General features: G+C 39.9%; 1 protein-coding gene across 1 annotated transcript in view; it reads left to right on the top strand.

The window, feature by feature from the left end:
- The window catches only part of nalcn (sodium leak channel, non-selective), an 898,297-nt gene that overhangs the window by 28,809 nt on the left and 841,727 nt on the right, over positions 1-27,761 (top strand). The gene's annotated exons all lie outside the window — the stretch shown is intronic.

Raw genomic sequence — 27,761 nt, 5'->3', positions numbered from 1 at the left:
CATCCGCGACAAACATGCCTCTTTTTACATGGTCCTGCATTGGTGGGCGGGAAATGTTTTCCCTGTTCATGCAGGACCATCTAAGAAGATGCATGTTTGTCGCGGAAACGAATTGCTGCATGTAGCGTGTAAAACAGTTTGCTATGGTGCACGCGGTCGTGCGTCATAAGCTAAAAGTCAACGTGGCTCAGAGGTGCATGTGTACTGTAGCCCAGATGAAGATAAATGACGCCGTTTTTTCCCAGTCAACGCGTCCGAGTTGGTGGGCGTGGCTCTGCGAGTTGTCATCGTAATCCAATGGTCTTAGAGTTGGTGGGCGTGGTTCCTTCCTGCGTGCGCCATTGGCGGCTTACTTGTCGGCGGCTTACTTGTCGGCGGCTTAGTGAATCCACGCCCCTTCCGGCGTGCTTTCCATGGGTGGCTACTTGTTTTCCGGCTTAGTGAATTATATATATAGATGTACTTTTTTTTAATTTGATAATTTTTTTTTTTTAATTTGTTCCCTGTGTGAAGTGCTTATGTAGATAGTTAGTGTTTTGCGAAAAAATTAAAAAACAGATTTCCCTAAAAAAATATACATTTTTGTTTGTTTTTTTAAATGACATGTTTTATTGGAGATTTAGTATACACATGGAACTTTATTTTGTCAGTATTCTCCATTGCATTTGGTCACATGAGGTAAGATGACTTTTCTCAGTTTGGCTAAAACTGATATATAACATTTAGTGATCAAACATTTAATTTAGTGGTACCCAGCTGCTGAAATAGGCTTTACTGAGATTTTGCATGGTTTCTCAGCTGTCCACTAATACATGCTTCTTATATGTGGACTTCTCTTTGAAGGAACATATTCCTCTCAATTACCTTACCTGTTATATCTATTGGTCTTTCTTTGATACTGTATGGTATTAATTAAAATATTACTGATCATTTTTAGATATTTATGAATAGTTTGTGTGCATATTTAAAAAAATAGCATGTTGTTGTCACACAGATCCCTTTTTCATAATTAGAATAATAATTGCCCTTGGAGAACATCCATTAATCACATCTATCTTCCAGCACAATCACACTCCTTGCTTGTTACTGTGCAGTATTATTTTGACTTCTGAATTCTAGTTCTAGAGTGCACATTGGGCTAAGGTGTGGGGGCAGACATGAACCAATTTAAAAATATTACTCTCATGACAGTCCTCAATATACTGTGCTTAGAAAGCAGATACTGTGACCCTTTCCTGGAATAATGGCTTGGAGAAAGATTTCCTGATGACCTTCTGGTGACTGCATAATCTAAGTACTTCTTTTACACTTAGGCCAAAGAAGACACATGAAGCTATCATTTGGGTTTACCATCACCAAGGTACAGGGTGATGATTACGGGCAATGCCAAGTGTACCATGTATTTGCAGACTCACTTTTATTTGCACACAGTATGTACAGTGCCTATAAAAATGATTCAATCTCTTGGATGTTTTCAGATTTTCTTATTATACAATATTGAATCAGAATGTATTTGTCTTTTTTGACACCAATGAAAAGAAAAAGATTCTTTAATGTCAAAGTCAAAACAGATCCCTGCTTAGTGGACTAAATTAATTCCAAATCTAAAACACAAAATAATTGATCACACAAGTGCAAATATAAAACACAAAATAATTGATCACATACGTATTCACCCACTTCAAGACAGTATTAAGTAGATGCATCTTTAGAAGCCATGACAGCTTTGACTCAGTGGGCGCAGGTTTATATAAGCTTTGTACATCTAGACACTGCAATTTTTCCCAATTGTTCTTTACAAAACTACTCAAGCTCTGTCAAGTTTCATGGTAATTGTGAGTGAATAGCCTTTTTAAAATCCAGTTACAAATTCCAGAACATTTTAAGCCATTCTTGTGTAGCTTTAGCTTTATGCTTGGGGTCGTTGTCTTGCCGGAAAACAGATCTTCTCCAAGGTTGCAGGTTTCTTGCAGACTACATCAAGTTTTCCTACAGAATTTCGATGCTTTTTTGTTTATTTTACTGTCTACTCTTATAAGCCTTCCAAGGCCTTTTGCAGAGAAGCATCCCTCACACCATGATGCTGCCACCACCATGCATCAAGGTGGGAATGGTATATGTTATTATTATTTTTTTATAGTGTTGTAGCGGTCAGCGGTCGCTAAGATTCACACCGTCAAAGATGACAGTGATTTATTTATTTTAATAGAAGAGATCCCAGGAACGTCCCCAGCCTTGGATCGACCCACACACACTCACAACAGAACAAACGTTTTTCCTCTCCTTTTGCCCTCTGCCCTCTTTTAAACCTCCTTTGACCACCTTTGACCCCAGCAGCCCCTGCAAGGACTGCTGGGAGATGCAGTTCTCATAAAGTAGCACTGCTACAATCCCCACCCCCAGGCCGTGGTGTACGGCTGAACCAAAGCTTGAGATTAGCGATATTAACAGTGTCTATTTTCTTAGTCCCTGGCAATCCCCACTCTACTGCGTAGGTCACTGGTCCCTTCTTTTGGACAACCGTAGCCGGGCCGAACCACTTAGGAGCCAGTTTAGCCATGAATTTCTCAGAGGCTTTGGAGAGGGGATGAGTCCTGATCCGGACTTTCTCCCCAACCGAGAATTGCACAGGCTTATGTCTCTGGTTGTACGATTGAGATTGTCTGGACTGGGACCTCACCATTCTCTCCTTTACCTGTTGTGTGATTTGTTGAATACTCTGCAAGTGATTATGTAGTGATGTGTCTGGTTTAGGTGGGTTGAGCTCAATGAGCCTTTCTAGTGGACCATTTATCTGTCTGCCTAAAGCTAACAATGCAGGGGTTTCACCTGTAACTTCGTGCACCGCCATGTTCAATGTGAACCGCAGCTCAGGCAGCCACTTTGTCCAATCCTGATGGTGGTCTCCGACGAAGGATGCTATCATGGTCTTCAGGGTCCGATTCACCCGCTCAGTGCGATTTGATTGGGGATGGTATGCTGTCATTTTCAGGTGAACCACCCCCCATTGTTTCCACAATTCTTCGGCCTCTGAGCCGGTAAACTGCGGGCCCCGATCTGTGATGATGTTCTTTGGCACCCCCCATCGGGTAAATATCTCATCCTTCAGGGTGGAACATATCTTCTTGGCGGTGGCATTAGCCAAAGGGAATAGTTCCACCCAGCGGGTAAAATAGTCCACAACCACCATCAGGTAGGTCTTTCGGTCCTTGCTAGCAGGAAATGGTCCCATTAGGTCCACGCCTAGGCTTTCCCCCGGGGTAGTGATGGTTACTGGCTGAAGCTGTCCCGAGGGTAGACCAGGTGGGGTTTTGTATTGCTGACAGGTGGTACAAGTCTGGACATGGGACCAGACGTCTTTGCGTACAGTCGGCCACCATGCCACCTCCAAGATTTTAAACAGTGTCTTAGTACGTCTAAGGTGACCACCGATCGGGTTATCATGATAATACTGTAGGAACTTGGGCACATATGTCTCGGGCACTACCAACTGATAATGGTAACCCCGATCTTTTGTTGGAACACAGCGATAGAGTGCCCCTTGAAGTTCCCTATAATGTATGCGGTCAGGTCTCCCCCCCGAGCCCTCTCTCAACCACTGACATACAGGACTGGCTGCTTGAGATTGAATGATTTCTGGCATGTTCAGGGGAAGATCAGGCCAAAGGTTAGAGACCGATACCGCACATACCACTGGCGTGGGCTCGTGAATCCGTGATAAGGCATCGGGCACAACGTTAGCACAACCCTTCCGATAGCACACCCTGAACGTAAACTGTTGGAGGCGCAATACCCACCTTGTTAGCCTAGACATGGTCTTCGGGCAATTGAATGCCCAGGTCAGAGCCCTATGGTCAGTGTAGATGTTCCCTCCAGGAAGTGCCGCCACTTTTCCAAAGCCCACACGACAGCGAGGCATTCCTTCTCGGTGGTGGAATAATTATTCTTGGCGCCCTTTAGTGACCGTGAAGCATAGGACACCACTCTTTCCTCTCCTTGGCTAGTTTGTGATAGAACGGTGCCGAGCCCGAGGTCACTTGCGTCAGTGTGGACCTGAAAGGTTAATGAAGGATCAGGCTGTGCCAGGACTGGAGGCGATATCAGGGCCTGTTTGAGTCTTTCAAAAGAGTCCTGGCACGTTGGTGACCACTCCCAGGGGGATCCCTTCCTCAGCAGCTGGAACAAAGGGCCAGCGATGTCGGCAAACCCATGCACAAATTTGTGGAACCACCCAGCCATCCCCAGGAAGCGCTGGAGACTTTTTACCTCCTGGGGCGCTGGGTAGTCCAAGATGGACTTAATTTTCTTCGGGTCCACTCGGACCCCGTCTGCTGACACCACATGGCTGAGGAAGTTCAGATGGTCTTGCTGAAATCTACACTTCTTGATGTTGAGGGTCAGATGAGCCTTATGTTTCTGGAAGATGTAGTCGAGGTCCTTTAGATGTTGTTGGACAGATGGTGAGAATACAATGATGTCATCGATATAAACAAAACAGGTCTTCCCAATGAGTCCCTGGAGTACCTGCTCCATTAGCCGTTGGAATGATGCCCCAGCGTTTTTAAGTCCAAAGGGCATCACCCGAAACTGGAACAACCCCTCCAGGGTGATGACGGCCGTCTTTTCCATGCTACTCTTCCCCATCCTCACCTGCCAATACCCTAACTTCAAATCGAGGGAGCTGAATACTGCTGCCCCATGCAAAGACTCCAAGATGTCATGAATGAGTGGCATGGGGTAAGCGTCATCCAAGGTCTTCTTGTCCAGCTCCCGATAGTCCACACAGAATTGGTAGGTCCCGTCGGCCTTCTGAACGGGCACCGCAGGGCTAGCCCATGGCGAGGTGGAAGGCTCGATGACCCCCTCTGCCAACATCTGGTCAACCCACTCCTTGATTATTCCTGTTTTCAGAGGTGACACTCTGTAATCTCTGTGCCGAACAGGGACAGGGTCGACTGTGTGAATGTGATGACACACCACCTCAGTCCGACCCAATTTGTCCATCCACACAGAGTACCACCTCCTAAACAGTGGCTGAACGAGCTCCGGCTGTTCAAGAATAGCCTTCTCTACTGGGCTGGGCTCATCCACCAACTGCGCGAGATAATAACACAAGTTAGGCCAAACCAGATTGCTTTGAGCCTTCGTCCCAAACCGATGGACTTCACCCCCCGGCAACTCATACTCCAGCCGCGACAGATAGATAGTCAGACCTACCGACACAAGAGAGTCCATTCCCAGTAATAAGGGCATTGACAGGTGGTCATCTTCCAGGATGTAAACCTCTGTCTCCCAGTGTGTCTCATGTAAGCAGAGCCTCATAGGAACCTTGCCCCTGGCCCCGTGCGCCCTTCCATCCGCAAGAAAGAATTTTACTTTTGCATTTCCCCTTAACTGCTCATGAGGCACTTTAAGCTTTTCCCACAAGCTGTATTTCATAAGGGTATAAGTGCTCCCTGTATCTACAACCGCCTCTCCAGTGACACCTCGCACTTGTACGGGCAGCACTAAGAGGGGCAAGGTGGCTTGCACCAGGGTGAGATCAGCACGGGGATCCACTGGGGCCTTTCCTCGTGGTTTGGGACAGGGGACATCCTGAGACGTGGGACCCTTTCGAGACCCACTAATCCCGATAGCCACCCAGTCCTTCTCCACTCGGGACCCCACCTTCACCAACTCATCAACCGACTTCACGATCCCCCTCAGATATCTCTTCCTCACGCATGTCAGATCGCCACTTCAGGCACAACGCACGGAATTCAAAGACAAAGTCCCTGAGACTCTGCGATGGCTTTTGTACAAAGGTCCGGAGCTTTTCTTCCAACAGCACCTGGTATTCATCTGAGAGGAACGCTTTCAGGAAGGCAGCGCGAAACTCCGCCCAGGTGTTACACTTGTGCCGCTCAGCAAACCACCAAGAGCGCACCGGCCCGCTGAGTGCCGTGTTCAGGAATCCCCGCAGCTCGGCTCCACTCGGAGGATGCAGTTCCACAAACAAGCCGACCTCCTCTACAAAGTTGACAATGCCCGTGGGTGCACACTGAGGGGCCAGCTTAGGGAACTCCATCCGCGGCATCGCAACGGACAAGGACGACTGTCCCCAGTTGTTCCCCACTACCGCTAAAGGAGTCGACTGCCCCAGTGGCTGCGTGATGGCACGCCAGCTTTCCAGCACCTGCCTCCTGATCTCCTCTCTCATATTGGCTTCCAGGCGCTGCACACACTTTGCGAAGGACTGTTCCAGACGCTGCACCCTCACAACCGCCTCGCTGGAAACTCGGGCGGCCGTGGCATCGATGAGATCATGGATGGTTTCATCTCGATTTAGAAAACTGCCGGCGATGTGATCCACCCGCGTCTCTAGCTGTTCTAGGCGCAGCGTCAGGTCATGCAGACATTGGAGACACACAAGGAATCCAGCAGGCTCAACTCTTCCTCGGGAGGGGCTCTGACCGTAACGTGACGTGGCCTAGGCTGTGGATGCACATCCACCAGTGGTCCACTCAGCTCAAGCTCCTCGCCCTGCACTGCGCTTACAACAGACATGCTTCTGTCGGTGGTGTATGTAAAGTTGGCTTGAAGGGAACGTAAATATCCTGGCTCCTACCCGGCTCACCAAAATCTGTAGCGGTCAGCGGTCGCTAAGATTCACACCGTCAAAGATGATGGTGATTTATTTATTTTAATAGAAGAGATCCCAGGAACGTCCCCAACCTTAGATCGACCCACACACACTCACAACAGAACAAACTTTTTCCCTCTCCTTTTGCCCTCTGCCCTCTTTTAAACCTCCTTTGACCACCTTTGACCCCAGCAGCCCCTGCAAGGACTGCTGGGAGATGCAGTTCTTATAAAGTAGCACTGCTACAGTGTCTCTCTCATTACTCCTCTTCTTTCAGAATCACTCGCTTCTTGCTGATGGCCTCCTCTAGGCAGATTTACAGCAGTGCCATACTCTTTCCATTTTTTATTGATTGATTTAACTGGACTTCAAGGGGCTATTCAATGACTTGGATATTTTTTTGTATACATCTTCCAACTTGTGTTTTTCACTTACTTTTTCACAGAGTTGCTTGAAGTGTTATATATATTTATATATATATATATATATATATATATATATAGTACACACAGTATATACTGTATATTTATTGTGGTGGATGGCCAGGTCCCATGCCTGGCTGGGACGCCCCTTTGACACTTGATCTGGGGAAGCAGCCATGGGATGCACACTACGTCCCCCAGAACACGTGGTCGGAGCCCTCCTCCACAGGTGTGATTCCCCCAGCGGAAGAAAAATAAAATCTTTATTTTCATTTTCATCTGTGCCTCTGGTGTCAGTCTGTGTTGGGTTGGTGCCAACCAAGTGCCTCTGCCACAATATATATATATATATATATATATATATATATATATATATATATATATATACAGTGCATCCAGAAAGTATTCACAGCGCATCACTTTTTCCACATTTTGTTATGTTACAGCCTTATTCCAAAATGGATTAAATTCATTTTTTTCCTCAGAATTCTACACACAACACCCCATAATGACAACGTGAAAAAAGTTTACTTGAGGTTTTTGCAAATTTATTAAAAATAAAAAAACTGAGAAATCACATGTACATAAGTATTCACAGCCTTTGCTCAATACTTTGTCAATGCACCTTTGGCAGCAATTACAGCCTCAAGTCTTTTTGAATATGATGCCACAAGCTTGGCACACCTATCCTTGGCCAGTTTCACCCATTCCTCTTTGCAGCACCTCTCAAGCTCCATCAGGTTGGATGGGAAGCGTTGGTGCACAGCCATTTTAAGATATCTCCAGAGATGTTCAATCGGATTCAAGTCTGGGCTCTGGCTGGGCCACTCAAGAACATTCACAGAGTTGTCCTGAAGCCACTCCTTTGATATCTTGGCTGTGTGCTTAGGGTCGTTGTCCTGCTGAAAGATGAACCATCGCCCCAGTCTGAGGTCAAGAGCGCTCTGGAGCAGGTTTTCATCCAGGATGTCTCTGTACATTGCTGCAGTCATCTTTCCCTTTATTCTGACTAGTCTCCCAATTCCTGCCACTGAAAAACATCCCCACAGCATGATGCTGCCACCACCATGCTTCACTGTAGGGATGGTATTGGCCTGGTGATGAGCGGTGCCTGGTTACCTCCAAATGTGACACGTGGCATTCACACCAAAGAGTTCAATCTTTGTCTCATCAGACCAGAGAATTTTCTTTCTCATGGTCTGAGAGTCCCTCAGGTGCCTTTTGGCAAACTCCAGGCGGGCTGCCATGTGCCTTTTACTAAGGAGTGGCTTCCATCTGGCCACTCTAACATACAGGCCTGATTGGTGGGTTGCTGCAGAGATGGTTTGTCCTTCTGGAAGGTTCTCCTCACTCCACAGAGGACCTCTGGAGCTCTGACAGAGTGGCCATCGGGTTCTTGGTCACCTCCCTGACTAAGGCCCTTCTCCCCCGATCGCTCAGTTTAGATGGCCGGCCAGCTCTAGGAGGCCACTGTGCTCATTGGGACCTTCAAAGCAGCAGAAATTTTTCTGTAACCTCCCCCAGATTTGTGCCTCAAGACAATCCTGTCTTGGAGGTCTACAGACAATTCCTTTGACTTCATGCTTGGTTTGTGCTCTGACATGAACTGTCAACTGTGGGACCTTATATAGACAGGTGTGTGCCTTTCCAAATCATGACCAATCAACTGAATTTACCACAGGTGGACTCCAATTAAGCTGCAGAAACATCTCAAGGATGATCAGGAGAAACAGGATGCACCTGAGCTCAATTTTGAGCTTCATGGCAAAGGCTGTGAATACTTAGATAGACAGATACTTTATTAATCCCAATGGGAAATTCACATTCTCCAGCAGCAGCATACTGATACAATAAACAATATTAAATTAAAGATTGATAATAATGCAGGTAAAAAACAGACAATAACTTTGTATAATGTTAAATGTTAACGTTTACCCCACCGGGTGGAATTGAAGAGTCGCATAGTTTGGGAGAGGAATGATCTCCTCAATCTGTCAGTGGAGCAGGACAGTGACAGCAGTCTGTCGCTGAAGCTGCTCTTCTGTCTGGAGATGACACTGTTTAGTGGATGCAGTGGATTCTCCATAATTGACAGGAGCCTGCTGAGCGCCCGTCGCTCTGCCACAGATGTCAAACTGTCCAGCTCCATGCCAACAATAGAGCCTGCCTTCCTCACCAGTTTGTCCAGGCGTGAGGCGTCTTTCTTCTTAATGCTGCCTCCCCAGCACACCACTGCGTAGAAGAGGGCGCTTATGTACATGTGCTTTCTCAATTTCTATTTTTAATAAATTTGCAAAAATCTCAAGTAAACTTTTTTCACATTGTCATTATGGGGTGTTGTGTGTAGAATTCTGAGGAAAAAAATGAATTTAATCCATTTTGGAATAAGGCTGTAACATAACAAAATATGGAAAAAGTGATGCGCTGTGAATACTTTCCGGATGCACTGTATGTATGTGTATATATATATATATATATATATATATATATATATATATATATATATTGTCTTCATTGTGTAGGGTAGATCACGATGCTGACTCACCATGAGTTATACCTTCCAGAATGAGTACATTTATGGGACTCCTTGACTACCAACAGCTGATCTACATTGAACTAACTATGCAACTTCAAAAACCAATTGGCTACACCAGTGGTGATTTAGATTTGTCGTGTATGTTTTATGTTTGCAATTCATTTGGACCACTTTTTTTACTTTAATATTAAAGAGTATTTTTCTATTGATCAGTGTCAAAAAAGACAAATTAAATCTACTGTGATTCAATGTTGTGTAGCAATAAAATGTGAAACTGTCCTGGACGGTTATATGCACTGTATACATTAGACTTTAGACTCTGCTTTGTAAATATGAGGATTTTAAACTTGCAATAAGAGTGTTTTTTTTCCTTGAAGTCTGATGATACCAGATCATTAAGCGACTCATTAATTATATCCTGCCATAAAACATTTTCTTGATAGAAGTAGAAAGTAATTGCACTCTTTTGAAAAATCACACCCACAGTACCATGAAGACACAAGTTAATTGCACTATATTACAAATCTTATACTAGCCGTTAACTTAGGCTGTAATCAGATGTTTCATGCCCCTGTCAACTGTCATGTTGTTCCTATCAAATAACCCACTTGTTGTTTTACATAATTATAACTACTATTAAGGTCATTTGCCTTTTTTGAATAACTGTTAATCATAAAGCTTTTTTATATTTTTCTCCTATCGACTGAGACTTTTAGTGTTCCATCTTGTTAATTTTATGTAAAATTTATCTGGTAACTTTCATGCCTTTACAATGAACATAGTACAGACAAATCTTTATAAGGACGGAAATTAGGCCTTTAAATTTTACATGTTTAATAATGAGGAATTCATGAATTCTTCCTACAGTGAAAAGAGCAGCACTGGCAGGTATCCAGTCTTTTTATCTTTTTGCCATAACACACCTTATAGGACAACAATTCTAATATTTTAGTTGGTCTATGCATATCAAGTATATTTACTTACTGTATATATATTAAAAGGAATTCAACTATAATACTAAACATCGATTCCCAGTTGTGACCACTCTCTTTTTCTATCATGCCTCACAGGCAAATCTGATCTAGCTTACTGAAACTTGACTGTGGCTGTCAACAGGAATATATTTTACTATATGTATTCAGCTTCTCTTTTGTGGCATATTGGTATGTATAACAATGTATTATGGTGGGGTGAGTGGGGCTAACTAGAATTGTTATGAATTGGCCTGCTGTCATGCACCTTAAGCTTAACACACTTACTAAGAAAGTCAAACACACATCCCATCCACTTAAGTATTGATTATGAATAATGCCTGCATAGTCTATCACTACTCAGTAATCCACATAGAATCTCAATAGCTTTGGTTTCAGCAGACCAGATATGTGTTTAAATATAAATTAAATGATAATGAATAATAGCAAAGTCAGGATGTAAAGCCTAAATGCACTCTTGTTCCAAAGTCAAAAAAGCTTAAACAATATTTTATAAGGACATGGAAGCTGAAGAATAACACAATGAGGAAAACATCTTTGCAAGGAAGAGCAAGACAGAGAGAAAAAATGGAGGACCCTTGTCTTGATTTCAGAAGTCAGGGTGATACACAGATGGTGTCTCTTAGGTCCAGCTCTCTCACCCTTGGATAGTCCATCCTTTATGCCAGTAGTTCACATAGGGTTTTGAGCCTTGTAGTGTTAAAACAAACAATTACCTAACTACTCTAATGATGTACAGCTTGTCCCAGAAGCTTTGATAATAAAAGTTGTGAAAAGGAACAGACTCGACACACGTAAAAAAGGTTTCGGGCAGCCACCTGTATAATATTCCTGGCTGCAAATATTTTTTTGAATAATACAGAGTTGTTGATAGCATGGGTCTAAGATAGAACTGACGAGGGTTGGGAATGATGGCGGCTTTAAGTGATCAGACTGGAAGTGATGTAGGGTAAGTGGAAGTGATGTCCTTCTGACATCACTCTGTGCCCCGGGACCGGAAGTGACATTTTTCTGGGTGCCAAAACCAGTAGTGGCGTTCTTCTGGGTGCCGGAACCGGAAGTGTCTTCACTGACTCAGATAGGTTTTCCCGCGGCTGGTCTGTAGAGATAACAGGAGAATGTTTAGTGCACCCCGCCCTCCCCTGGCCTGGCATGGAATTACCTTTACTTGGTCCACACCACGTCCCCCTACACCAGGGGTGTTGAACTCTGGTCCTGGAGGACCGCAGTGGGTGCAGGTTTTCATTCTATCCATCTCCTTAATTAGTGATCAGTTTTTGCTGCTAATTAACTTCTTATGCCTTTGTTTTAATTGACGTGACTCAGACCCCTTAGTTGTTTCTTTGTCCTTAATTAGCAGCCTAACAATAATGAGACACAAAACAAGCAGCCACATGACCAGCTCCCCTGTGCCCATCACACAATAGCTGAAAATAAAGAAGGGTGAAGATCTCAGTAAAACAGACAATCAACAGTTTTGGAAATGTCTGCTGTGGCAGAACAAGAGCAGCAACAAACCATGGAATTAAATGACGGGTTCAATTAACAACAAGAATCAGCATCTCATTAAGAAACTGGTTGGAGTGAACTTGGTTGCAGTTTGAATCCCCAGTTTAATTGATAATCTGTTGGCTCGTTTCACGTCTAATTTCTGTTTGGCTGTCATTTAATGAAGAAAAGAATCAATTCAGGGAACTGAATCCTTAAAACAGGGCTAAAGAAAAGAAGTTAATTAGCAGTGAAAACTGGTCACTTGTTAGGAAAAAGGTTAGAATGAAAACCTGCAGCCACTGCGGCCCTCCAGGCCGGGAATTTGACACCTATGCCCTACATGCATGTATGTGACAAAGTATGTGTAAAACATTATCTTTTCAAGAGGGTTCATCTATACATTTGAGTTACAGACGGAGCAGTTATTCTAACCTAAGATTAAATATAAGTTATACACTGAAAAGTAAAATAAATTAAAAAGAAAGTAAAAATAAAATCTGTATAAACTTGGACAAAATACATAGGATTATGAACTAAAACATCAAACAGTCTCATAGCGATGTTCAGTATGAAACGTCTGAAAGTGAAGTTCCAGATTTGAAGCCAAAAAAAGTCCAGACTTAAGTTACAGTTCACCATAGCTCATCTGGGCAAAACTTGCAACAAAAAATAGTCCATTGAGGTTTTAAAGAAAAATGACTGATGTCACAAAATGGCCATTTTGTCCCCCTAGGACAGAAAATGAAACAGCCTGTAATTTTCCAGCAATTAAATACATGTCAAACAGGAGCTGAAATATTGCCAAGGCAATTTTTGTAAGTGATGCTGTCTGAACCCAAAGCACATAGCTTTATTATATAGACCTCTACTCATTACCAACCACGCTCATTAACGCATAGTACCCAGTCAGATTGCAATTGTAGTCCATAAGCAAATTGACCTTGCAGTACAAGGGAACTACATTTATCCAGCAACTAGCAAAATACCCGCGCTTCGCAGCGGAGAAGTAGTGTGTTAAAGAGGTTATGAAAAAGTAAAGTAAACATTTTAAAAATAACGTAACATGGTTGTCAATGTAATTGTGTTGTCATTGTTATGAGTGTTGCTGTCATATATATATACATATACACATATACACACACATATACACACATATACAGATATATTATATATATACATATACACATATATTTTTTATATATATATTTTTTATATATATATATACACATACATACATACATACATACATACATACATATACACACATAGATGCACTTACAATAACATAGAAATCAATATAAACAACATTAACATCATTATCATATGAGAATATGAAGTAATATATAAGAAGCACATTTCATATAAATATAAATTATTAAACAGTAAAATCTTCTTCTATAATTTGCTACCGTGGCTTTTCGTTGGTCTGTCCAGGATTTTAAATCACCTGTAGCTTGCAAACCGTCTCACCTATTGACTTGAAATGTGGTACACATATAATACGTCACGTCTGCTATCCGCTTTATGGGTGATGATTGTATTACTCTTTTTATGTTTATTTTATTTTAGAATCAACTCCTATCTGCGCACACCAGGGCGGCCGTGGGCAGATGCGTATGGTGTATTCACTCCATGTTATCGTGCATTGCGCTGTCACTGGTATTTTGATAAAAGAATTTGAACAATATATAAGAAGCGTATAAATTATTAAACAGTAAAACATTAACATTTAAGAAGTAAAGTTACATTGAGTACTACTGCAGTGCCTTCGGGTATACCTCATTTTTTGTTTGCCCATTACATGCTTAAATGTATACATTTTTTGGTGTACCTACCCGAGAACACGCGACATATAACCGAGCGTGGGAGAAGCATGGATTTTAAAGACGCGTTCAGTTCATCTGTTGGTCTCCCTCGTGGAATAACTGGTAATGTTTGACTAAAATGTACAGCGAGTAAAACGACATTACCTCCTTTTTTTTTTTTTACGATCTGTGAGATGTTGCTTTTTTCGGTTCAAGGCTTCATAAGCTCTTTTATGTGCCATGGTGTACTTAATAAGTACTAATTATCCCAAACCATCATCTTTGAATGTTGCAAGACTTTCGCCTTGTATGTAGATCGGGGTAATTACATTCATTGCATTCCTAGTGTGAATCACAATCTGATTGTATGGGTGGTTACCTGGCACTGTAGGGTTGCCACCCGTCCTTTAAAATACGGAATCGTGCCACGTTTGAGAATGAATTTGCGCGTCCCGTTTTGAATCAATACTGGATGGGATTTATCTGGTATTTTTTTTATCATTTTTTTTTTAAAGCAGCATGTCATGCAAATTATCCCACACGCATTTTATGAAGATGCCTCCTTTCCTACTTTTGATTGGGTAATACTTGATGTCATCGTTAGTTTGATTGGTCTTTTTAACTGTCCAGTGAGGAGGGCGTGTCTTTTAAGTAGAGTCTGCAAAGTGTTGGCACTGAGATGTGGCGTCAGCGTCATAGTTGAAGCCCCTAACGTTGCGGTCAGCAAGTCGGCTAACATCCGCCATGTGCCGTCTTTCAGTTGCGAGAAGCAGATCATAGAATGGTTGAAACTGTTGCCCCTAACGTTGCGCCACGGCGTGTGGTTCGTTTATACCTCGTGTCTTCTCATTAAACTTTTATCTCGCGAATATGTTATTGCAATCCGCAGCGGGAGCGTTTCTATAAACTTAATTTAAACTTACGTTTTACACCGTGCTTTGTTTCCCTTATGAACATGCTTGTATGCTTCACTCGCTCCGTTCTCAATTGTTTAATTAATTTTTTGCTCTTCGCTGTTTCCGGCTCTTCCTCCATTTCCCCCTACTTCGTTCTTTTATCTCGCGAATATGTTATTGCAATCCTTAACGGGAGCGTTTCAATAAACTGATTGAAAATAGTTTTGCATTTACCTTTTTAGTAAAAGGCGAGCTTTTAAGCCTGAGAAATCAACCCGTAAATGCACACGTTTAATTGCACATGTGTTAATATGTATGGTTACACAGTATTAAAAGACAGTGAACAACGTCAGTTACCTTTGTTCCCGCGTTTGATAAAAGGTGAGCTTTTAAGCCTGAGAAATCACCCCGTAAATGCACACGTTTAATTGCACATGTGTTAATATGTATGCTTACACAGTATTAAAAGACAGTCAAAAATTAACGTCATTTACCTTCGTTCCCGCGTGTGACTCGTGCTGTAAATCTCTTCCTTGTTTTTAGTTCACGTGATTACGTAGGAGGCGTGATGACGCGATACGTGACTCCGCCTCCTCCATTACAGTGTATGGACAAAAAATATGTTCCAGTTATGACCATTACGCTTTGAATTTCGAAATGAAACCTGCCTAACTTTTGTAAGTAAGCTGTAAGGAATGAGCCTGCCAAATTTCAGCCTTCCACCTACACGGGAAGTTGGAGAATTAGTGATGAGTGAGTCAGTGAGTCAGTCAGTCAGTCAGTGAGGGCTTTGCCTTTTATTATTATAGATAGAGTACATGAATTGTCTTGTATTGCTGTCTCTCTATTACTTTTGTCTACAAATAAAGACTGCCTTAGAAAAATTTTCTACCCACAGCAATTTTTATATCTCATTTCGTAGTATCAGATTTTGGTCCTGAAATAGGTTCAAATGGACGGTTTTCTTCAGTAATGCACATGAATGTGTGCACCATGTCAAAGAAATTGGCAAATGTCAAAAATTCTCACAAAATTAAACGTGGAAATTGTCAACTTGATCTTTCTCTTTCTAATTTGTAGCCTAAATTTGCTCAGATACTTTGTATTATCTCAAAAAATGTTGTTGTGCCCTTCCTATATGTGTAATTACTTTTAAATGTACCTTTAAGGGTAATACTTATTCTCTGTAAGGCCCCATGTTATGGAAATATTTTTTTCTAATAAAACTTTATAATGAAGATAAAAAAGAATTCTTAACAGGTAAGAGGTTTCATTATAGACATGCATAGTTCTGAGGAAGGGTACACAGCCACATCAATACCACTGAACATACCTCGGAGCTCAATGTAGTCCATTTTATAGAAGTAAAATATTTTTATCTACTGTTATCCTTCCTTGATCTTGCTCCAGTTAGTTTCCGGACAACAGGGACCTTTCTTAGAGAATCTACTGCAAGACCAGTTTTGCTTTTAAATGCATTATTGAAATGATATTCACAGATATCAGCAGCCTCAAATGTATTTCAAGAGGGCCCATTATGTGAGAGTTGTAAGTGGTAAGGAAGAAGCCATGAATGGGAAAACAGTCTTTATCTGCAATGTTTTTGCAAAATATTCTAAGAGGATGCTGTGGTTTTCTTGGTGGAAAGTCTACAGGTCTAATTTGACTATCATAGAGCTTGGAGCTTTCTGGCTAGTATAGTAAGCTATATAACAATAAGCAATGCAACAATAATAAACACTGCACATCATCCAGGTCACACCATCCCTGTTTTTTGTTGGATCTTTCAGTCAGAGACACTGCAGCTCCCAATTCAGATGATAATTTAGCTGGTCAGAATGTGCTTGATGGTGCCCCTGAAGAATTTGCAGATAATGGAGGAAGCTAGGCTTGCCTCCCTGAGCTGCTGTAGGAAGTGGAGATGTTGCTGTGCTTTCTTGACAATGAAGGTGGACTTAATTGGCCAAGCAAGGTCAGAGGCCATGTGCACACTAAAGAATTTGGTACTTTTTGCCATTCCACAGCAGAACCCTCGATGTGCAGTGGTGTGTGGACAACATGGACCATCCTGAAGTCAACAATCTTCTCTTTCTTTCTATCCACATTAAGAGAGATTTTTGTACTTGCACCAGTCCACCAATCATTGTATCTCCATTCTGTGAGCTGACTCATCCCCATTGATGTTGAGACTCACCACCGTTGTGTTGCCAGCAAACTTAATGATGGTGTTAGAGCTGTACACAGACGTACAAATGTGAGTCAGCAGAGTGAACAGAAGTGGATTGAGTATGAAACCCTGCGAGCTGCCATTACTCAGCACAAAGGTGCTGGAGATGGTGTTTCTGACACGTACTGTCTGTAGTCTCTCTGTCAGTAAGTACAGAATCCAGTTGAATAGGGAAGTGTTGTAGCCTAGCAGACTCATCTTTCCTGTGAGTGTCTAAGGGATAGTAGTGGGATAGTAGTGTTGAGTGCTGAACTGAAGTCTATGAGCAGCATTCCAGTGTTAGGGTCTCTTTTGTCCAAATAGGACAGGGCCAGATGTATTGTAGATAATATGGCATAATCAGTGGAATGATTCATGGAATAGGCAAAATAGAAATGGTCATGTGATGTTGAAAATCCGGTTTTAAGATGTCCCAAGACTAGCCTCTTCAAGCACTTCATGATGAGCAGTTTGAGTACTATAGGTTGATAGTTATTGAGGCAAGAGTATTAGGACCTTTTTCCATGGCTTTGATGGTGCAAATGAGGCACTTGCGGACAACTACCTGCCTCAGGGAAAATTTGAAGATATATTATCTAGACTTATGTAAAGATGACTAGAACTTACAGTAACATAGAAAAATGCTGAAAAAAAGCTGCATTCCCCTATCAGATAGGTCAAAGTAGGAAGGTACATTAGGTTTATGTTTGATTGGATAATAATTAAAAGAACAAAAACATCACTACAGTTATGAAATGAAAAATGGACGTTTCCATTTCTATCACTGTTCCCAAATTAACTTGAAGCAGGTAAAGCAAATCTGAAATAAGAATGAGCAAATATTGCGTTAATGGGACTTACTCAAGGCAAGGTGCTGAATGTTGATTTGCACATGCAAACAAGAATTTCACTGTACTTTGTGTTATGGCTGTCATCTGTGATTCATGCAATGTACCAACCCAGGGAAGGTACACAAAGAGATAATAGCATTTCCCTTTGAATATTTAATAATTTTCTTTTTTGTCAAAATAAAACAAATAAGACAGGTACTCTCTTAAATGTGAAAGAAGATAAGGACTGATTACTTTTTACAAGCACAACAACTCTCAAAGAAACCTTTTTTTTTCACAAGTGAGTGTTCTATATAAATTTCTCGCAGATCATTTTTATTGGGTGTCTTTGAAGTTTCTTCAGAGTGGTGTTTAATCATTAATAACTTAAAATTTGATATATAAGAAACACGTTACAGATGTTTTCATTTCTCTCATTTCAGAAATGCAAAAAACTTCCATATAAAAGCCCATGAAAATTGATTTCTCAATTTATTGTCAAACTAGCATAGCGAAAAGCCCATGTAATAAAACAGGCTTAATGGTACAATGTTAAGTCCTCCTGTTACGATCGCGTCTTGAATTTATGAACTTCTGTTCACCAGATATGCTAATCTTTACATCCCTCTTTCTTTGTGGTTCTTGTTTCCTTTCTTTATTTGACATTCTAGCCCTTATATCACCAGATGACATTACACAAGGGCACAGCTGCTGCACATTTTATCACTTTATATTAGGCCTGGGAAAGTTAATGTGTTAATTTTTGCGATTATTGTGGCATGTGTAACGTGTTAAAAAATATTGTTGCATCCAGGGCCAGCCACAAGGCAAACAACTCAGGCAGTGCTTTGGTTAAGGCGGCATTTTCATTTAATTACAAAACAATAATACAAAAATTTTAAGTGTGTACCTAAAGAATTACATACACCTTCAGTACCATATTTTTATACTACTTTTAAAAATTTTATGAATTTTCATTTAAAGGTTTAAAATGTATTATGTTGTTCACAGCGATATGCCATACATCAATATGTAGCACTGGTGTTCATTTTCTTGATTTATATGTACTGACATACTGTAGGTGCAAGAGAGCAGGATTTATGTCACTCCTGGTGCAATGCTAGAGAAAAGTTGCAAAGGTAAAAACTCTCACACTCTTTTGTTTTTTGTTTTTTTTCTCATTTCATGTTTCTATAAGAAGATCAAATCAATGTCATATCACATAAGTGCTAAATAAGTTATATTTAAGTGTCACTAAAACCAAAATAAGTTGCTACTACCTCTGTATCTAACTCACTGATCTGCCAGGTAGTTTATAGTGCTGATTGCTCTAATATAATGACAAAATTCTACAAAACAGAACTTTGAAGTTTGCAGTATCTTCACTAATTTATGCAAAGAACGCAACATAACCATCCAAGTAATGCACAGTGTCAGTTTTTAAGCGAGATAGCAGCTATGGAGATCTTTTTAGCGTGCCAGGAGCAAAGGTAGAGGTAGAGCAGTGTTTTCCAACCGTTCGTTTTTGTGATCCAAAAAGTCCCAAGGCGCACCACAATTCTACCAACCACAAAAGCATTGAATCTCTTAGAAGTGTTAAGCTGTGTACAGGGGCTGGACTTGGGGGATTGGGAAAAAAAGCAGCTTGGAGATTGCTATCCACAGATACAGCACTTGTATAGAGTATAATTTTTAATCATTGATGGTGATGAACAATAGACGATAGTATTTGCAGAGTTTTACCACAAGTTTTAATGTATGCCCATTTAGGACGTGCTTATTTCAATTAAGTCTGTCTCTAGTGGTGCATTCAATGTCAACAGTTGTTTTGATTGCTTTTTATTTTGACATGTCTGTGTTTCATATGCTATGCCAGTTTGACAATTAATATTTTAGCCTTGTTTTCTTATTGGCTTCTTTTCAACTTCTCTTTTAAGAAGGCATTCAAATTCAGGTTGTACTTGCTCAAGTAGTAGTTTGTTAATAATTCAGGTTTAAGATCATTGTTTAAGTTTTATCTATGCCATTAATTGTTTTTTAAACCCTTTTGTGTTGATTCTATATTAATTTTGTGATTCAGTGCGTATTTACTTCATGATATATGTATTCATTTTATAATTACGTTTTATTGTTAGATGTGATTAATTGCGGTTAATTACATATATTTATTCAATTTATTAGTTAATTTCTTAAAATGAATTCCCAGGCCTACATTATATATAGAAAGATAAATCTATCATTAATAAATAAAAACTTTGGGTCATCAAGGTTCAATTTATGATAAAAGAACAAGAGAAATGCTTTTCTTAAAAACATGCAATCCAGTCCAGCATAGCTTCCCTGCTGTCTACAGATTGGCTTGTAAATTTTTATATGTCGTTACTATTACATTTGTGAAGAAAACTGTGTTAGGTCTACAACTAAGCATACACTTAAACAATTTCCATCTTTGTTCTCACATTCTTATTGAAAAACATTTTAAAGTGACATATGATATATTCCCTATTAATTTCAGTTATAATTTTAAACACTTATGTCATGTTACCTGGTAATCCTCGTTTGCCTGATCTGAAAATATGAATCTCTTTTAGTCTTTCCACATAGCTTGTAACCTATAGTCCTGGAAACTAGTAGCTCATGAATCAGTGAATTTAATGCAACTTATTCTCATCGATCCCACTAATCCATTGCCTGAAATCATTTGATAAAGTTCACCATGAAATGCAACTGTATAAATAGCAGACTTGCTATCAAATTGTGAAAGAAATTGGAGAACCACATTGTGCAATCTGATAATTAAAGTATGAGACGGGTAATCTTCTTGTTTTTTAGAAACAGAAGACAAAAGATGAATTATCTCTTTGCTAAAGCACTATTTATCACTTTCTAGGAAAGTCATGGTTTATTCTGCCACATTAAATGTGAGATAACACAAAACAGTGGTAGCCAAAGCTTTTTCAATAAATCTTTGTTTTGTTGTTTGCTTGGACTTTTTGCTACATACTTTAAGTGTAAGAGATGTAGTTATTGTTTCTTTAAAATGTGCCCCAGGAATCTGAAAAGCATGGGATAAACTCCAGATTTGAAACTGAAAAAAATCTTTAACTTTAATCATTCAGTAAACATAGAAGAAGCAGTAGCTATAATTAACATGAGGGCATCAAATATTATTGAATGTTTCATTAGATACCTAATACATTTTATTCTCCATTTTTATATATACAGTAATATGCAGTTTATATTTAAAAATAATTTTGCTTGTATCATATCAAACATATTAAATATTTGTAAAACTTGTTTGGATTTTTTTTTAGATTTTCAGAATAATCCTAGTATTATATTGGATAATTTGATGTACAGTATAGTTTATGATGCCCATTACTGTTTCCAGAAGAAAAGGACTATTATCTAGACTTATACTCAATATAGCAAATTCATATAAATAAATACTGTACATTCTTGAATTTTGTTTTAGGCAGAACTTTTTTTGAAGTTGTGCAAAATATTGCCTGTATTCATAAATCACAAGAGATGTATATCCAGATAATTTTCACCTTTGAAGAGTACTATACTGTAAATTAAATAATAACCATTTTCAATATTTGGTTCATTTTATCATTGAGATACAGGATCTTTTTGACTATTGCATTTTTCCGAGCCCTTAAATTTACTTTACAAAGATGTCTAAGGGCTTTTTTTAAACATTTTTTTTTAAATCTTTCTCTTAATGCCATCTTTTGATTGATCTACTTTTTATTGTTCAAAGTGAAAACCTGAAGTGAACAGAGAAGACACTGTGCATCGTATCTCATTTTTAATCTAGAACCATAAATTTTGACAATGTGTGAAACTCACAGGGGTAAGATAAACTTAGCAAAATGTATTCTGATTTCAAAGGTTTAACTGAGTATTTTTCTGTTAGGTGCTACCTATGCCACAAAAAACCTACAAGCTTAGTGTCCTCAAGTTGAGCTACATTTCCATTACGGCTTCTCAGGAATTCTGTGGATTCCTAAGTAAAATCAGTAGGAAACATCTTTTTCAGCAAGGCTACTAGCCTAATTCTTTTGGATGATGTTATATTATTTCTGATAAAAATCAATAATCGATATAATGTTGTTGGAAAAGGTTAGCAAATTGAAGGACTATAGTTAGACCATCACATATATTAGATAAACAGAAATGCATGGTATTTTGGCTTTTTAAACCATTTGGCCATGTTTGTTTCAGCCTCAGTCACTCCAGACTAAACTGTTCAACCTTCTGAATTGTCACAACCATTTCTTGAATTAGTCAGGCCAAGGTCTATGAAATGGCAAGTTGCACTCTCTGCATTTAGGTGACCAACCTGACCCAAAACATGCTTTCAGCACTCAGCAGTATGGCTGTTGTGTCTGGGTGAAAAGTGCTTAGCAGATATATACAAAAAGTCTCCTTGGAGTTAGTGTAGAATTTTAGGAAAGGAAGTGTGCTTTTAGCACTGCATTACTGGAACTCCATTGAATGTTAAGGACTAAAAATAGAAATCACTGGGATAACCTAATACAGTACATATACTGACATTTGTGAAGGATTTTTTTTTTTACATTTTAGAGTTATAAAGTTGTACTTCCAACCATAAAGTAAAGTAAACTTACAATAACATATAATAAATATGTACCACATGCTACCTAGATACCATGCAGCATTATTCAAAAGAGTGTAAAGCTAATAAAATATTATACCTTAAAATACAGTTAGGTATATAAGCATTGGTATATACCAGTGGCTAATATTTTTAGTTTAATGGAGCTGCATACTGTTGAACATGCTACATGCAGTTGCCCATGAGTGAAACATTCCTGTAGATCATTTTCCTGCTTTTTGTACTGCTTGACTTTTGTTGATGGTTATTGTAAAACAGGATTTTACAGGAAAGTGTATTTTTTCGATTGAAATAGGTAATCAATAAGAATAATGTGAATTGTGAGTATATATTATCTTTATTAGCTTTTTTGCCATACCCATATACAAGCAGTAAAGTTCTAACACTAATTTTTATTTTTTTTACTTTAACTTATTACACACAGCATGACTTTTATACAGGCTGCACATTTATCTGGCCTAGAACAGGTGAAAATGAGTAATTTTGTGAACTATGAACAATCTGGTCCATGGAAAGATTCAACAGTCTGGTTATTATGGGGTTGCCCATGATGGTGTTAATGTGAAAGAGATTGCAGCAGAACTCCTTATTAAAGGGCATCACCAATAGCAGTATTCAGTAATGTTACAAAAATGTTTTAACGCTGATTCACTCAAAACTAAAAACAGCTAAAAATCTTGACTCCCCATTAGCATCAAAGGTAAAGTTAGTACTGCCTCATTATACAGTGGGTTTGAATAAATGTCTACCACCAAAAAATAAAAGACACTAATTACTTTTATGCACCCAAAACCAATGTTTTGCTGTTTTTTATCACACTCTATCAACTATAGAAAAAAATTGTGCTTCTTTATGTTTAATTGTGGCGTGGCTCCATCAGTTAAATTGTTATGTGTAACTTTTTTATCTTTTTTTTAACTTCTAAAGTCTGTTAGTGCTGGTCATTGATTGGTATTGCAAACTTAATGATAATATACTGTGTTGGCTTTTCAAAAACATAAGGATAAATGCACTGACGATACACTTGATCAAGCCAGGAAATGCAGCCAAACCAGAGTAATGATGACTAACAGACATAATTAATATCACTGAGCCATTATCCATCCATCCATTTTCCAACCCGCTGAATCCGAACACAGGGTCACGGGGGTCTGCTGGAGCCAATCCCAGCCAACACAGGGCACAAGGCAGGGAACCAATCCTAGGCAGGGTGCCAACCCACCGCAGGACACACACAAACACGCCCACAGACCAGGGCCAATTTAGAATCACCAATCCACCTAACCTGCATGTCTTTGGACTGTGGGAGGAAACCGGAGCGCCCAGAGGAAACCCACGCAGACACGGGGAGAACATGCAAACTCCACGCAGGGAGGACCTGGAAAGCGAACCTGGGTCTCCTAACTGCGAGGCAGCAACGCTACCCACTGCGCCACCGTGCCGCCCTATTATTATTATTATTATTATTATAATAATGTGCCTTCATGTGACAAACATATTACACCTGAAAAATGATGAATATAATGCACACACTGGGTTTTATTAATCTTTTAAGAGGGCTAATGCTACATATTTGCAATGTGGAACTTTTTGAATTTTCATCGGTTTATTTTGGCTATAAGTCACTTTTTAGGAAACTAGCCAACAGTCAACAGTAGTGTCCAGTTATTTTAATGTAAGCGGAGCACTTTACTGCACTCATATTGCAATAAGGGCACCTTGCAAGAACCAAGTTGCTTTTGTTAACCATAAGCAGTTACTGTACATTGTATTAGTGCACAAGTTCTTCAAGATGTGACATACAAACTTTGTGGCTCAGTCACCTGAGTAAACCCATGATTCATTTATTTTGAAGCAAAATGGCTTTGGCAGACGTGATGGTGCTGTATGTGCTTGCTGCCTTGTTGGTAAGATAACTGGCTGAACCCTCAGTGATTCATATGGCCTGTACTATTCATTGTAACAGCAATCATGACATTACATATGCCAGGTAATAGCAGCTACCAGCTCAGACATCAGAGCTTTATTCCATTCTTGGAGCCCCATAATGCTGAGGAGAGTTGCTATAATGCTGCACATCATTTTTGCAATCATTTGAAGAGCACAGCCAAGTATACTTAAATGCATGTGGCGGGGTCTTGACAAGTCAAAAGAGAGCTGCTCTACCAGCTAATGTTCTGCATCATTATGATTACATATTTTTGAGGTGGGTTAGCATGCTTCGGTTCCTGGGAGGGCACATAGTGGAGGGCCTGAAATGGAGAGCTAACACCACAGACCTGGGGCCTCATGTATAAATATATGCACAAAAATGTTGCGTATGCCTGTTTCCACACTCACATCGTGATGTATAGAAATCAAACTTGGCGTAAGCCACGCACATTCTCATGCCAGCTCAAACCATTGCATATGCAAGGTTTTAGCTCGGTTTTGCAAACTGGCAGTACCCAGCGTCAAAGCAGTGCTACTGTTCCTGTGTGGTTTACCTTTCTTTTTTAGACTCACATCCATGACACGGCTTTATCAAATATACTGAAATTAACTGCATATCATTTATTAGTTTAAGGCATCTGATTGTTATTAACCTGTAACAATATAATGGTCCAAGGAATGGCCAAACTATTCCAAATGCCATTCTCTTAGCACTTCAGGAGACGTATTTATTATCGGCACAAACAACATACGATGCTTTAAATATATCTCAGACCTAAATATTATTTTGGTCTCTAGGAATATATTCAAACATACAAAGGCTCAACATTCTTGGCTAAATGCCTTTTATCAACCAAGAATACCTTACTTTACGTACTGTTCCCTACTATTGAGTGGAGCTCTCACCTTCAGCCATAATAAACCTTGCAGATCAGAGCGTATGGCAAACTTCCGACTGCTCCAGGTGCTCTTAATACAAATTACCTTATTACCTCAATCATTCTAAATATAAAGACAAAGTGTAGAAAGGTAAAAGTAGTGTTGTAGTTATTACATGAATAATAATTCCAAATAGAACAAGCATCCATCCATCCATCCATTTTCCAACCCGCTGAATCCGAACACAGGGTCACGGGGGTCTGCTGGAGCCAATCCCAGCCAACACAGGGCACAAGGCAGGAACCAATCCCGGGCAGGGTGCCAACCCACCGCAATAGAACAAGCAATAATAGAAAATAAGACTGATAGTAAAGTCTGGAAAAGCTTACGAAAAAGTAAAGATGTCAAGGATGAATGTCCCAGGTGGCTTGTGATCTAGCACTCAAAGTTGTTCATGAGATGCTTTTCTGACAATCAGATGAAAATGGCCACACATTGCTAGAGCCCTCTTCTGATGTCATTCTTCTGTATTTGCTGTTTCCTTTTCTTCTTCTGATGTTGCTGTTCATTTGAGGCATATTTATTATAAAATTCTACGTGGGGGTTTTGCAACACGTGATTGTTAGATATTCCGATTGGCTGGCTATCAATATGATGAATAAATTCACTCAGACTCTTTAATTTATTTGAATACTTCCATTTTCCCAAGCAATAAAGTTTTTGATGTTTAAACAATTTCCTGTCTCAAGCTGTAAACTAATTTAGTCCTGGTGCCCTTCCCTTCAGAAGTGATAAAATCATCAATACAGCTTGAGGCATCTCCTGAATTCCTGCTCAGTTCAAACAAATGGTACTATGATTGATATTGGTACAATTCAGGAAAACAGAATGCTTTTGATGTTGAACTGCCCATACAGGTGACCTGTATTGACATTCATTTTGTTTTTGTCTTGAGCAAAAAATAATGAAAATATAGACTAACATTTACAGATTTTGCACACCACAACGGTTACCTTAGTTAACTCTTATTGCAAATTTAACCATCCATCTTTTACCAAAGTCCTCACTCCAATTCATGATGTTTTGAAGCAAATCTCAGCTAAATATGAAATACAAAACTAACTTTACTTTGGTCCATGCATTTCTTAGAAGATACTTATATTTTTTCAGTTGTGGAAATCAGAAAACGTGTTCTTTACTAACAGTATATAGCAGGTCTTTTAAACTCTGTGGTGTTAATTTCACAGTATATGTGTTTTCACATGTTCACACATATATACAGTAGCATAAAGCTGCACTGGTTAGTGCTCATGCCTTACATCTTCAAAGTTGTGGATTCATTAATATTCCTACCTAGTCTTATTTGGTTTTTCTTTTCTTGTAACTTTCTCTTTGACATCAGGTAAAACACTTTGAACTACATTGCTTGTATGAAAATGTGCTATAGAAGTAAATGTTGTTGTTGAAGTGACAAACTAGTATCCCTATCATGCTGGACTAAGTTATGGTAGGATGCAGCTCCCTATGACCCTAAAATGAAGAATTAGATTAGATTAGATAGATACTTTATTAATCCCAAGGGGAAATTCACATACTCCAGCAGCAGCATACTGATAAAGAACAATATTAAATTAAAGAGTGATAACAATGCCGATAACAATGCAGGTATACAGACAGACAATAACTTATATATGTATAATTTTAACGTTTACCCAACCGGGTGGAATTGAAGAGTCGCATAGTGTGGGGGAGGAATGATTTCCTCAGTCGGTCAGTGGAGCAGGACATTGACAGCAGTCTGTCGCTGAAGCTGCTCCTCTGTCTGGAGATGATACTGTTTAGTGGATGCAGTGGATTCTCCGTCGCTCTGCCACGGATGTCAAACTGTCCAGCTCCATGCCTACAATAGAGCCTGCCTTCCTCACCAGTTGTCCAGGCGTAAGGCATCCCTCTTCTTTATGCTACCTCCCCAGCACACCACCGCATAGAAGAGGGAGCTCGCCACAACCATCTGATAGAACATCTGCAGCATCTTATTACAGATGTTGAAGGACGCCAGCCTTCTAAGGAAGTGTAGTCGGCTCTGTCCTTTCTTACACAGAGCATCAGTATTGGCAGTCCAGTCCAATTTATCATCCAGCTGCACTCCCAGGTATTTATAGGTCTGCACCCTCTGCACACAGTCACCTCTGATGATCACGGGGTCCATGAGGGGCCTGGTCCACCTAAAATCCACCACCAGCTCCTTGGTTTTTCTGGTGTTCAGTTGTAGGTGGTTTGAGTCACACCATTTAACAAAGTCCTTGATTAAGTTCCTATACTCCTCTTCCTGCCCATTCCTGGTGCAGCCCACGATAGCAGTGTCGTCAGCAAACTTTTGCACGTGGCAGGACTCAGAGTTGTATTTTATATTATATTATATATATATATTTATATTATATTGAATGCACGTGTAGAAAGTATATTTATGTTTAAGGTAATTGCTCAAACATTCATTTCTTTTTT

This window comes from Erpetoichthys calabaricus, chromosome 4 (genome assembly GCF_900747795.2).
Source record: "Erpetoichthys calabaricus chromosome 4, fErpCal1.3, whole genome shotgun sequence".
Classification (NCBI taxonomy): Eukaryota; Metazoa; Chordata; class Cladistia; order Polypteriformes; family Polypteridae; genus Erpetoichthys; species Erpetoichthys calabaricus.
This window is presented reverse-complemented; position numbering and strand designations above follow the sequence as displayed.